Raw genomic sequence first — 12314 nt, 5'->3', positions numbered from 1 at the left:
CGACACCAAGGAACACAACACCGCCCATGTTACGCCACGTCAAGCGTAGTCTTCTGCGCAACGCCATATCCTCGTTTCAAGCACCGGTGATGCTGGTCACATTTCAATATTTTGCACGTACTGATACATGCAAAAATGCATGCACACGATTGAAAGTACACCTGAGCGCGGGAAAGCAACCCAAAAATAGCGTCAATGCGGAGCTGTGCAGTACCAAACCTAACCTAGAGAGTAGGCAGTGACGACTAAAAAGCTGCTATTGAGTTGCTCAAACATTTTCGCTCGAACCTGTTTCCGGGAACGTTCGGAAAAAGCCTTAAATGTCTCACACTGTCGTCGAAAAAAAGCTGTCCGGGCGAGCGGCGCACCTGATTGGTCGACGCAGAAGTGACATCCCTAGCCACCAAAATCGAAGCGACCAACCAGAAGTCTCATTTTGTCTAGCATTCCTGCCATCTGCAATCCCACACTTGAACACGCGGCCAAGAAACGCCACGCGACAGGAGCGATGGTGTACCGTCCAAACGCCAACGATGTTAGGAGAAAAGGTTCTTGTTGTTGTCATGAACTTTATTTTTCCACCGATGTAGGAGGCCCCCTACTCCCCGCCCCCGGCACGCAGGACTATAGGACGGAGGCCGGGGCCTCCGCGACTAAAGACAGGCGAAGTGACAGTGTTTCTTCGCGGCTTCAGCCGCCAGGCGGACAGCTCGCTGCTGGTTGGCGGGGGACTCGCTCCGCAGTAGCAGTTCCCAGGCTTCTCTACTGTTTATGTTTTCCTTGGCGCCAGGGGAATCAAGGCATTGCCAGATTATGTGATCCAGAGTAACCCTTTCTCCGCAGGTTTCGCACTTATCGTCCGCCTTTTCCTCCACTTGCGTGTGGAAAAGCCAGACGGGATTTGGGAAATTCCCAGCTTGCAGGCGCCGCCAAGCGACGGCCTCCTTGTTAGTTAGCGTTTGGTCCGGTGGTGGCAGGGACCTTCTGCTAAGTCTGTAGTGTTCTAAAATTTCCTTATAAGTTTGTAGCCTGTCGTCCATCCCATCGCAATCAGGCGGCTCTACGGCTGCCCGGAAGTAGAGAGCTCGGGCTAGCTCGTGCGCCGCCTCGTTGCCGGGGATGAGCTCGTGCGCGGGGGTCCAAATAATTCGAATCTTTCTGTCAAGTTTTCCTTTCTCTAAAATTTTGGCTGCCTCCGTCGAGACCCTCCCTTTTCCAAAGTTCCAGACAGCTGTTTTGCTGTCACTAATAACTATGCTGGCTTCCGTTCCAACGCAAGCGAGCGCTATTGCAACTTCTTCAGCCGTGTCTACATTTCGGCTTCTAACGGACGCGGAGGCGGCGGGCACGCCGCGGCCGTTGACGACCACAGCCACCGCCGCCCCCGACTTCCCGCTAGCCGCGTCCACGTAGGCGACCTCTCCGGCTTCATTTTCCCCGCTTTCTTTGCGAGTGTCTCGGCCCTCTTTTGTCTCCTCTCCTTGTTGTACGTAGGGTGCATGTTTTTAGGTAGGGGGGGGGGGGGGCACTATTATATATTCGCGACACTCTCGTGGAATGTCTACTTTGTGGCTTGTTCCTCTATCTGACTGCAGTCCCACCCAGCCGAGGATGGTTTTGCCCGTAGTGGTTCTGCTTAATCTTTCTAGTTGCGCCATGTGCACAGCCTCCGCTAGTTCCGTCCAATTGTTGTGCACCCCCATTTCGAGGAGGCGTTCAGTCGAGGTCGAGATGGGTAGTCCCAGAGCCCTCTTTGTGCATCGTCTGATGAGTGCGTCTATTCTCTGCTTTTCGTCTGATCTAATGTTTAGGAATGGTGTGGCGTAACATATGCGGCTAGTGATGTAAGCCTGCATTAGTTTCAGGAGGCTTCGTTCCTTAACGCCCCGACCCTTTAGTGCGATTCTCCTGAACAGACCCATGACTTGCGTGGCGTACGCGTTCAGTTTCTTTACCGTTGTATCGTTGTACCCATCTGCTTGTAGAAACAGCCCCAAGATCCTAATTTGTTCGACTTTTGGCACTATTTGGCCGTCAACTGTTACGCTGATGTTTATCTGGCGTTTACACCTGAGCGCCTTCAGGTTGTAGATAAACAGTTCCGATTTTTGTGGAGAGCACGAGAGGCCCCTTTCGGCCGCGTAGGACACCACGGTGTCCGCCGCCGCTTGCAAGCGCTCCTCGATGCTCGCGTCACTCCCCTGCGTAGCCCACAGGTTGACGTCGTCCGCGTACATGCTGAATTTCAAGTTTTCCACTTTCCTCAGTTCTGCCGGGAGGTTTCGCATGGCAATATTAAAGAGGAACGGGGACAGCACCGAACCCTGTGGCGTACCCCTGCTTCCTAGTTTGACGGTGGATGATCAATGTCCTGAAACTTTATCTTTATCGTTCTACCCGACAGGAAGTCTTTTACGTAGTCGTACGTTTTCTTTCCGACCCCCAATTCTTGGAGGCCAGAAAGAATTGCCGCGTGTTTTACGTTATCGAACGCCTTTGTCAGGTCTAGACCTAGTAGTACCCTCGCGTCCCTGGTTTCGCTTTCTATGATACCGTGTCTCAAGCGGAGCATTACGTCCTGTGTGCACAGGCCGGGCCGGAACCCAACCATTTCGTGCGGCCACAGGTCGTTAAGCTCCATGAAACGCGTTAGTCGCGTTTGGACTACCCGCTCCATCAATTTCCCTATACAGGATGTTAGAGAGATTGGTCGTAAGTTCTCTAGTTTAGGGGGTTTGCCTGGCTTCGGTATCAAAATTACGAAGCCAGGCAAACCCCCTAAACTAGAGAACTTAGAGAGAGAAAAGGACAAATAGCGTGACGTAGACGGCTGGGGAGAGGAGGATGTGAGCAGGTCTTGTAAAAGTCGAGAAGGTGTTAGTCAGATTCGCGCGCGTCTCTCGCGCTTGGCGGAGCGCGGCTGCGTTATACGGACCCATGGGGCCTCAAGCAGAAAAGTACCTTGGCAGGAGGTAAGGACACGCAGGTAACTGATCAAGGGAATCTTGAAAGTAAAATAAAAAAACTAATCAGGGAGAATCAGGCACTCGTGCAGAAATTAGAGAAAATTGAGCACGAAAATGCAGAGTTGAGGAAAGGATTGATTAAGCTCGAAAATCGTGAGATGAGGGAAGTTCCCCCATTCGAGAGTGGAAACGAACCAGAACGCGAAAGTGGGCCCCCCAGTAGAAAGAAGGCCAAACCTGAGGACACGCATCTCGACAAACTTGCCGTAGACATAAGGTCTCTTAATGAACTAATGGAGAGGTCCAACTATAGGCAGGAAAATCTGCAAGTTAGAATGCTACACATGGAGGGCAGCCTAGGTAGAATGGAGCAAACCCTTCTCGCCGCAGGCGTAATCGCTACCAACAATGGCTGGAAAAATGGGCAGGGGCACAATAATTCGAGGTGGAAAGATGGCGTAATCTGTCAGTGGAACTGCAGGGGATTCGTAGGAAAAAGGGCGGTCCTTCAGCAGATAATACAGTCGAGCGAGGAACCATCCTTGGTAATTGCATTACAAGAGACCAACGCCAGGCATGTTGGCCTCAAGGAATACAAATGTTTCCGCAGCTCGCTGGGGGACTCAGCTCGGATGGCTACTCTGGTTGAGCACAATACGGAGGTTACTCAACACGAGGTTATGGGGACATTGAAGCAGTTTTGATTGAAGTCCATTCAGGAAATAATAAGAAAGAGAATCTCTGTGCTCAATGTATACAGCCCACCGAAACAAATCAATGCGAAATTCTCGCTCTTATTAAAAAAAGCACTAAAGATTGTCGGCTGCGAACCACTTCTAATCTGCGGAGACTTCAATGCTAAACACCAGGAATGGGGATATGATACACAATGCCGGAAGGGGAAGGGCCTGCTTGAATCCATATTATCCAATGGGCTGTCTCTAATAACGGATTCGGCGACACCGACGTGCATGGGTAACAGTGTCTGTAAGGACATCACGCCCGATCTTACACTAACTCACAGGTGCGGCCCAGTTGAATGGTGCAACACGGGAAAAAACTACGGCAGCGATTATATGGTCATAGAAATTCGGTTCATATTTAATCTTCGGGATACCGTGGTACGAGCCAAAATAATAGATTGGGATAAATTTCGGTCCATCAGAGGGGCTGCAGGTAATAAGTCCTGGTCTTCTCTGACTTGTCAATCTTGTCATAGCCTTTACCCTCGCCCGAGTAAAGGTCTATCTAAGACGAAGGAGCGGCTTCTACTCCGTCTGTATACCAACACTCTGCTGTGCCCGGCAGCACTAAAACATTTTAATCCCTCCTTCACGGGCAGTTGTCCGCACTGTGCGGAGAAGTCTTCGGACATCTACCACATGGTGTGGGCATGCCCATCCAACCCAGCTATTCCTCCTCAGCCCAACCCCACTCGGGAGGACTGGGAGGCGACCCTGCTCGGCTGCTATGACCTGCAGGCCCAAAAGGCCTTGGTCGAGCGCGCCCGGGCAGCGGCCGACGCCACTGGGGTCCCGTACTAGGTACCATACCCAGTATCTGTAAGGGCTGATAGTCAAAGATCCGGCCCATGCATACATCCACCCCTTTTAAATGAATAAACGTTTGTCACCACCACCAAGGATCTGTCCTCTCCCCGGTACTCTTCAACTTTGCAATGAAAAATCTCTCGTCCTATTTTAATAAGATAGAAGGCGTAAAACATAGCATCTATGCAGACGATATAACAATCTGGATCGATGGAGGCTCCAGCGCCGATATATCGCATAACCTGCAGGAAGCGGCCGGCTTATATAGTTGAAAACTACGCCCTAGATACAGGACTATCTTGCTCTCCTCACAAATCTGAACTTTTCATCCCGGGATGAAGTGTGACAGTTGTCGCGGACACGCGTACGCACGGACACTTGAGCCTGTACAGGCTTTCGCCTTAATATCGCAAGGTAGTCGAAATCACTCAGTAATAGCCCTCCATTATGGCACCTCTATCTCTATCTAAGCTGTCATTTCCACCCTCGTCTCTCCTCTTACGGCGTCGTTCATATGTGCACAGAAAAAAGTTTGACGACACAGTGCTTTTTGTTTCCTGTAAACCAATTTAATCTAAAAAAATATGAAGAAATCTCGGATTTAAAAGTCATGCTGTCTAACTCTCTCCTCTTTTGCGCGTATCATTAGGTTCAATCAATTCTCCCGCCCTCAGAAATAGTTCTACGTCCTTAAAGGCGAAAGCCTTTCTAAGCTTATAGAATGAAACCCCGTGCGCGAGAGTTGTGCGCCAGATCTGTCATACTCAGTGACCTGCTTTCTTGTCTAGCGTCACACTTGAACGCGCGCCAAGGAATGCCACGCGACAGGAGCGATGGTGTACCGTCCGTGAGCATCTGCCGGAAAAGTGACAAATACTTCGCCTTTCCTTTCCTGTAAACCAATTATAATTATATGTAGCACTGCAATGAACGCTGGTAAGATGCAAACAATGAGAGGATAATTAGGAGAGGGTTAGGCTTTTGCCGTTTTCCTCTCTAAAGACATCTAGGAGACCCTCTATTTTTTGTACATCAAGTGATCAATACATTGCGTTAGCGTCCGATGTATCCTATGTCATAAATATGCCTTCGTTCTTTTTATGTAATCTCGTCCAATTTTTATTAACATCGGATGCTAACGCAATAGCGGTCCTGCTCGGTGGCCTAGAAGTCGCGACTATAAAGCCTTTAATTCGCTCGTATTTATATCTTCAAAACAGACTTCTTCAAGCATAATACTAACGAATTTAGGACTGAGACTGCGATCATGAATTTGGCCAGTTTCTGGAGATAGGCAAACGGTATCGACACCTATGAGCTTAATGGAGCACTTGGCCATTTTGTCTTCACTAATACAAGTTTTGAGCCATTTGGTATAATAGCGGAACTGCTGTGACGGTTTTCACACCTCCAACATTTCCAATGTACCGGACTGTTGTGATTTGGGGGAAGAGCGTGATGGCTGCGGTGTAGCCCCGCTTGGACTGTGCCAATCGGACAGCGACCGTCTATGCGCAGGACCCGGGGAGCCACACAGGATGCCGCCGGAGAACAGCAGGCGCTCATGCTTGGACGCATTTTGCACCAACTTTGCGAGATTCCGTAACATCGCCCGGATGGCGGGCAAGCGGCCATCCCTCGTGTTGTTCGTTTGCGAAGCGGATCTCTGCAAGGACAAAATGGGTATGTCTGCAGGCCACTGAGTAAAAAAAGGGCCGCAACGCTGATGATATAAATTTATTTCATCAACAAACCAGTTGACTATGCTAGGCCATTCGGAAGCTGACTTGGTTCTATTCGCAAACAGTTTGAATATGGTCCCTAGGTCAGCCATACCCACAGTTCGAGGCTGGTCGAGTTCGCGAATGATAATGAACGAATGAGAAAACAAGTGCGCGGCTTCAGTACATGTCTCAACACTGCCTTTATGTGTTGGAGATGTCTTATTATTGGCAGACGGACGCACACGGGAGGCAGCCAGCTGAAAATAGTCAACAAGGGCTTTGTACTATGATACGGTCAGGCGTCGAAAGTTCTAAGGATCTCGCTCAAAGACGGGCATTATTTCTAATGGGACAAAACATTTAAAAGCTTTTCTTCCCTTTCTCCTTTTTCCCGTGGAAAAACCACAGCTCGAAGTGCCCTCGAGTACACAAATATGCGCCCCTATCATGCACATACACACACACACTTATACACGTGCACATCGATTCACACGCATACGTGTGCATTGAAACCTGGCAAATAGAGCTCGCTACTTCACCGTCTGCACTATGCACGTGATATAGATTAGTGCATGCCTTGAAGTAACCAGTACCGGTGCCCTAAGGGACGCATAAGGCTATGGAACGAAGATAAATGTTCTGCAATAAAGTGAATTCGTGACAGAACAGCGAGGTAGGTTCCGTAGAGACGACAGCCCTCGAGCGAAGCCCAATGACTGTCGCATGGTCGCATGCATGTCCGCGTGCGACTTTCCGTGCAGTGTGGGAGCGTGTGCGAAAGCTGTTACCATCAGACTGCGTAGTCGTGTACTTGAAGCCGGAACTACTAGGTGGCCCGGATGACGAGAGCGACGGGGATTCGTACGAGGTCATCGCTGGGAAGATCATCTTCCGCACTGAAGCCGTCCCTCGCTTTTCTTCTCCCCTTGAGGACGTCGACGGATTCGGCGGTCCGCCGGACGCCAAGAAAGTAGCCCGGTGAGTGGTTACTAACATATGTATTACAGCGCTATAGCTTTGTCGATTAGTTAGATGCCAGTGGGCGCCATCTCAACATATTTTCAAATCGTATTGAGAGAGTCGCCCTGCTGGTGTAGCAGAGTGCTGGTCGCAAGTTAAGTCGAGCTGAACTGCACTGCTGAACCCGGCACACAGGTATCGGCACATTTTAGGACGGACAGTGAGAACATTGGAAGACCATGCTGGCCCATTATTATTCAGCGAAAAATAGCTCCAGCAATGGGTGGTTCAAGCATGATTGTTCTGAGACTTTCCACCTCTCTTCACGACACATACAACATTCGGGAAGGAGCCACACGCACTTCGTGCATACAAGTGATGGTCGGTACATAGTTAGCATTCGGAGTATGGAGAGCGGTATCACCAGGATAGTGTTCCCCATTAAGATATTTTCCACTTTAGATGCTGCCTGAGCTGTTTCTCGGTGGCGAGCAGTATTGGTGCCGCCGCTGAAGCAGATGAACCAAGCAGCGTACGTTTCGTGCTGCCAACTTTGTAGGGAGCACGTAAGATAGTCCAACCTCTGGTACTGACTTTAAAAGGCCGCAACTCTGTGCGATAAAAATTGCTGATATCTCGGCTGTTAGATACGTGGATTAGTTCACGGCGCTCTGAATACTTATGCAGCTGCAGTCGCACTATGCGGACTCATAGAGGAAGCTGAAGTGTGATCGTAACTCTCTATAATGTGCGCTAGAAGGTAGACTGGCATAACAGAAGCTTCTTTCGCCGGCGCGGTCTACGTGTACAAGGAACAAACAGAAGAAAAGACGTGTGAAAAGAGCCATCAATTTCGTGAATTTATTATATTTGATCACTCATATTCCCGACCTCAATTGTTCGCACCACTGAGGCAAAAGATTCTTAAATCGTCTTGCGATACATGCGCGCAGGATTTGCACCCCATGGCACAGTTTTGAGATCGGAAGATGTGAAGAAGAGGTCACTATAAATCACATTTTATTCTCCTGCATAGAGTTCGAGAAAGTGAGAGAAAAATATTTTACACACTTCTACACAGAGCAAATTCTATTTCATCCCGCCTTGCTCCTCGGAGAGGATGCAATTGACGATATATCCTCTGTTTCTAAATTCTTAGAGGAAGCAATGCTCCTAAGCAAACTGTAATGTCTGTGATGTCTGTAGTTTGTATTCCTACCATAAACATAATAATCTCGTGTTTGGCGCATGATAGCCTTAGTTGCTTATGCGCCATTAAACCGACCACAACAACAACGATAAGAGCCACCTCAATATATCGCAGCTGTCTGAAGCGGTTACTATGCACGCACAAGCAAGTATCGCCTGGCTGCGGAAATCGATTCTGGAGTTTGTTTGGAGCCTGAGTTCGGAGTGAGTGAGGCCACAACTACACTGTAGGTTGGTTATTTCTTACCTCCTGGTCGTGCATTAGCTTTCCCAATTGAAATTAGACGATATTGGTGAAGCGAAATGCATGATCATTAGCGACCCTATTGCAAAAACCAGCGTCTCCTAGTGTCTTCCAGTGCGAAACCAGTAAGATTTTCGCGCTGGTTTTGCACTGGATCTGCTGGGCACGCTGGAGGTCTCCGATATTCACCGGAGCAGTGATGGGAAGACACTGGTTGCACTAGTACGATGGGAGAAAAACGCTGGGATTATCTTTTCGACGCTGGGTGTGTCGCTGGCATCCGCGATACACTTGGAGAAGCGCTGCATGTGCGCTGGGGCCGCACTGGTGCCAGTGCCCCAGTATAGCCGGTGCGGCCTGCGGTGTCAGCCGGAGTAGCATCCCTCAGGGGTCGACATGGCAACAGCGTACTCGCAATCGACCATCGAGGCGCATATGAAAAATATGGTCCAAGCAAGCGCTTTTTGCTGCGAAGTCATTGCGCCTGTAAGAAAACAAAGACAGTTTCTTTTTCTAGAGTTTCCATGTTTCGATAGGTCTGTTCGAGCGTTTCGAGACAGACGACGAACGCAGCGCCGCGCTTCTGATATCTCATGACACACTGACTATTAACGCGCAACTAAAACTGGAATTGAATAATGTGGGCTACCATGCATAAACAGCTTATCTTAAGGGCACTCTAACACAATGATTACTGCCAAAATGCTCAATGCGGGCTCAATCGCAGGCGAGCGTAGCCTGCACCACGGCCCAGTATAAACAGCAGAAAGAAAAAATAAAACGAAGAAGAGAGTAGTTTATCGAGCGATGGTCCCATGAGAAAAAAAAATCATACAGCGCTTGTAATGCATAATATTTTGCGTGTTTCTCAAGCTTTTGCGCTCCTTCTTACTCTGCGTATAAAGCAGCCGAGCCCTCGGTCATCGCAACGCTACGCGGAATGTTTACATACAAATAAGGTTTAGTTACACGCAAAATAGTGTCGTCGCTGCTCCGCTTGCCGGTATTGAAGCTTGGTCGTTCTTTTTTCCTTGAAGGTTTTGCTACAGCTCCGTGTTCAGCGAAAATTACGCCCACGGTAGCAGAGCAACACCGAAGAGCAACTGTTGGTAAATTTGCCAGCGATGTCAAACTCCACATGTTAAAATGATTCCAGTGCACAAAATAGCGCGCATAGGCACCCAGAACATTAGTTGCAAGTCGTGAGAGCAGGCAGCAAGCTCCAATGATCAAGAGATCAAGAAGTTGTAATTGTTAGAGCTGCGGCAATGGCCTGTAGATTGTGAAACATGAAGTCCCAACCTTATAAATGCGGGCCATGATATAAAATGCAGAAATGTACGTTTGGAAGAATTCCAGTTCTTGGCGTGGCCGAGTGGTTAGCGTGGTGAGCTAGTGATTGAAGAGGCGCCTAGAGAGCGAGTTCCTTTTCATTTTTTTTCATTTTTCTTAACTTTTTAAATGTTTTTTATGCACCTCTTTGTTTTGTTACTTTTTACTTTTTAATTTTTATCCCACGCCTTTTTTTCTCCGGGCGAACAGTGCCGCCAGTGCGGAGCGTCCCAGTATGCCGCGTCCCAGTGCGCCCAGTTTCCAGCGTCATACTGGGACCATAATCAGGCGCTGGGGCGCTGGGACCCAGTGGCACTGGCTTTTGCAATAGTGGAGGACTGAGGAGATCAGCTGATATGAAGCAGAAGTCATTGACCATTTCTAAAAATACAAACTTCTAGAAAAGCTAGCAGTTGTTTCATTCACAGTGAGGATGACAGGATCGGTGAAGTATTATTGGGCAAACAATATGACGTAATAATTCATCGTAGGTTCTTGGCCATTGGGCATCAGTTCAGGCCAAATGTTTCTTGTGAGGACTGGATGTGTTAGATAGTGCCAAAAGGCGTGTCATGAGATGTCTTTAGAGGACAGAGGCATTGCTCCGGTCAAAACGTAGGTGGTCAGTTTCGCATGCGTGGCCAGCGACAATATTCGTTGCTAGCTTCGTCGAGTTCTTCCCTCGAAGTATGCTTCCAATGACCATTGACAACTGAAATTTCTGGACTTGAACAGGCATCCCTTAGATGCATTGCATCAGCAAAACGTTTTCTCATGAGTTTCCCCGGTCAACTTGCGCGAGGTTGTCTAGTTAACATTAATCTACCGGACGTTAAAAGCGTTTAAACATAAGTAATTACCAGGAGTTACCTGTATCGTGCCATGCGTGGGTTTACCATAAAAATTCCTAAAAGCCAATATTGCGGGCATAATCTAACAAATTTGCGAGCCTTCCATGAAAGCTGTGGCAGGCCACACCGACTGTACATTCCATCAGTTTTGTCTGGAGCATCACATCTATCATATCCTGAGAAATGAACCTGAAGACGCGCCTTCTGCTTGAGTTGAATACTTCAAGGTCAGTAATGAAACTTTGAAAAGGACGGCCTCGTGGCCAAGCGTCTACGCATAATCATTATGATATTGAAGCGAGAGCCTTTAATGGCTCATGCTCGCGGCTACGATAGTGTCTGTCCGTAACGCTTTAGACTGATGACGTCATCAGTGTTATATTATATGGTACCTTGAAATAAATGACGTGATCACTGGTGTAGTATGTTGTGCCTTGAAATTAATGACATCATAGTGGTGTAGCATGTCATACCTTGAAATAAATGATGACGTCCTCAGTGGTATAGCATGTCGTACCTTGAAATAGTAGTATGGCGTACTTTGAAATAAATAATGAGATCATAGGTGGTGTTGTATATTGTGCCTTAAAATGTGTGACTATGACGTCATCGCATGGGGACGTCATCGACCTTGACGTCATGACCGGATGTGATATCACACCCGACCATCGCCCCTTCTAGAAAGATGCCTGCTGTATGCCCCGAAAACGTGCTGCCCTTACCTTTCCCTTTTTCTCCATTCCACTTGAGGTGATATCTATGGTGCCCGCCAGCAACACGCATTTGCACATGCGCTTTCCGAACAGCCGTTCCCGCTTCGACACTGCACTATGATGACCATAACCACTCCACCCCAATCTCCTTTGCAGAGATAGAGGCGTATCTGGCGCCATCTCTCGACGACCGCGCGCAACTGAAGGCACACTGGCTCCAATGGGTAAGTGAGCGATGCCGCTGGCTTCTATAGGAGGCGAGGACCCGACTGTTGTTGTGGCTGTAGGAAGAAAGAAACGAAAATGCACGGGCCTGCTACTGGCTCTGTAGCTGAGGCACCTCCGCTGCCTCGTGCAGACAGAAGGGAAAATAGACAAGGAAGAAAAAAAAAGAAGAGAGAGAGAGAAAGGCGCGCCCCGCAACAACAGGCGTCGTCCACCACCACCGAAGCGGTGGCGGGTGCAATGACGGCCTACAACAGATAAAAAATCAGTGGCAGGCTAGCCCCCACCGCAAGCGGTGGTGACCTACACGCCCCAGCCCGTGCTATGTCGAACAACCGAAAGTGACGTTATAATGACGTCACATAAGGTCATGACATCACGACTAGTGATGATGTCACCAGGTGATTCACGCTGAAGCTGTTACTGGGAAACCCTGGGGAACCCTTTTGCAGAGCGAGAACCCGACCCTGCAGAAGCAAGCCATCCGCCTGGCACAAGAGGCCACGAGGAGACAAGGCCTTTGCCTGCCTCTAATTGCGC

The sequence above is a fragment of the Amblyomma maculatum genome, chromosome 2 (genome assembly GCF_055883805.1).
Source record: "Amblyomma maculatum isolate TAMU_Amacu chromosome 2, ASM5588380v1, whole genome shotgun sequence".
Lineage (NCBI taxonomy): Eukaryota > Metazoa > Arthropoda > Arachnida > Ixodida > Ixodidae > Amblyomma > Amblyomma maculatum.
Note: the sequence above shows the minus strand (reverse complement) of the source record.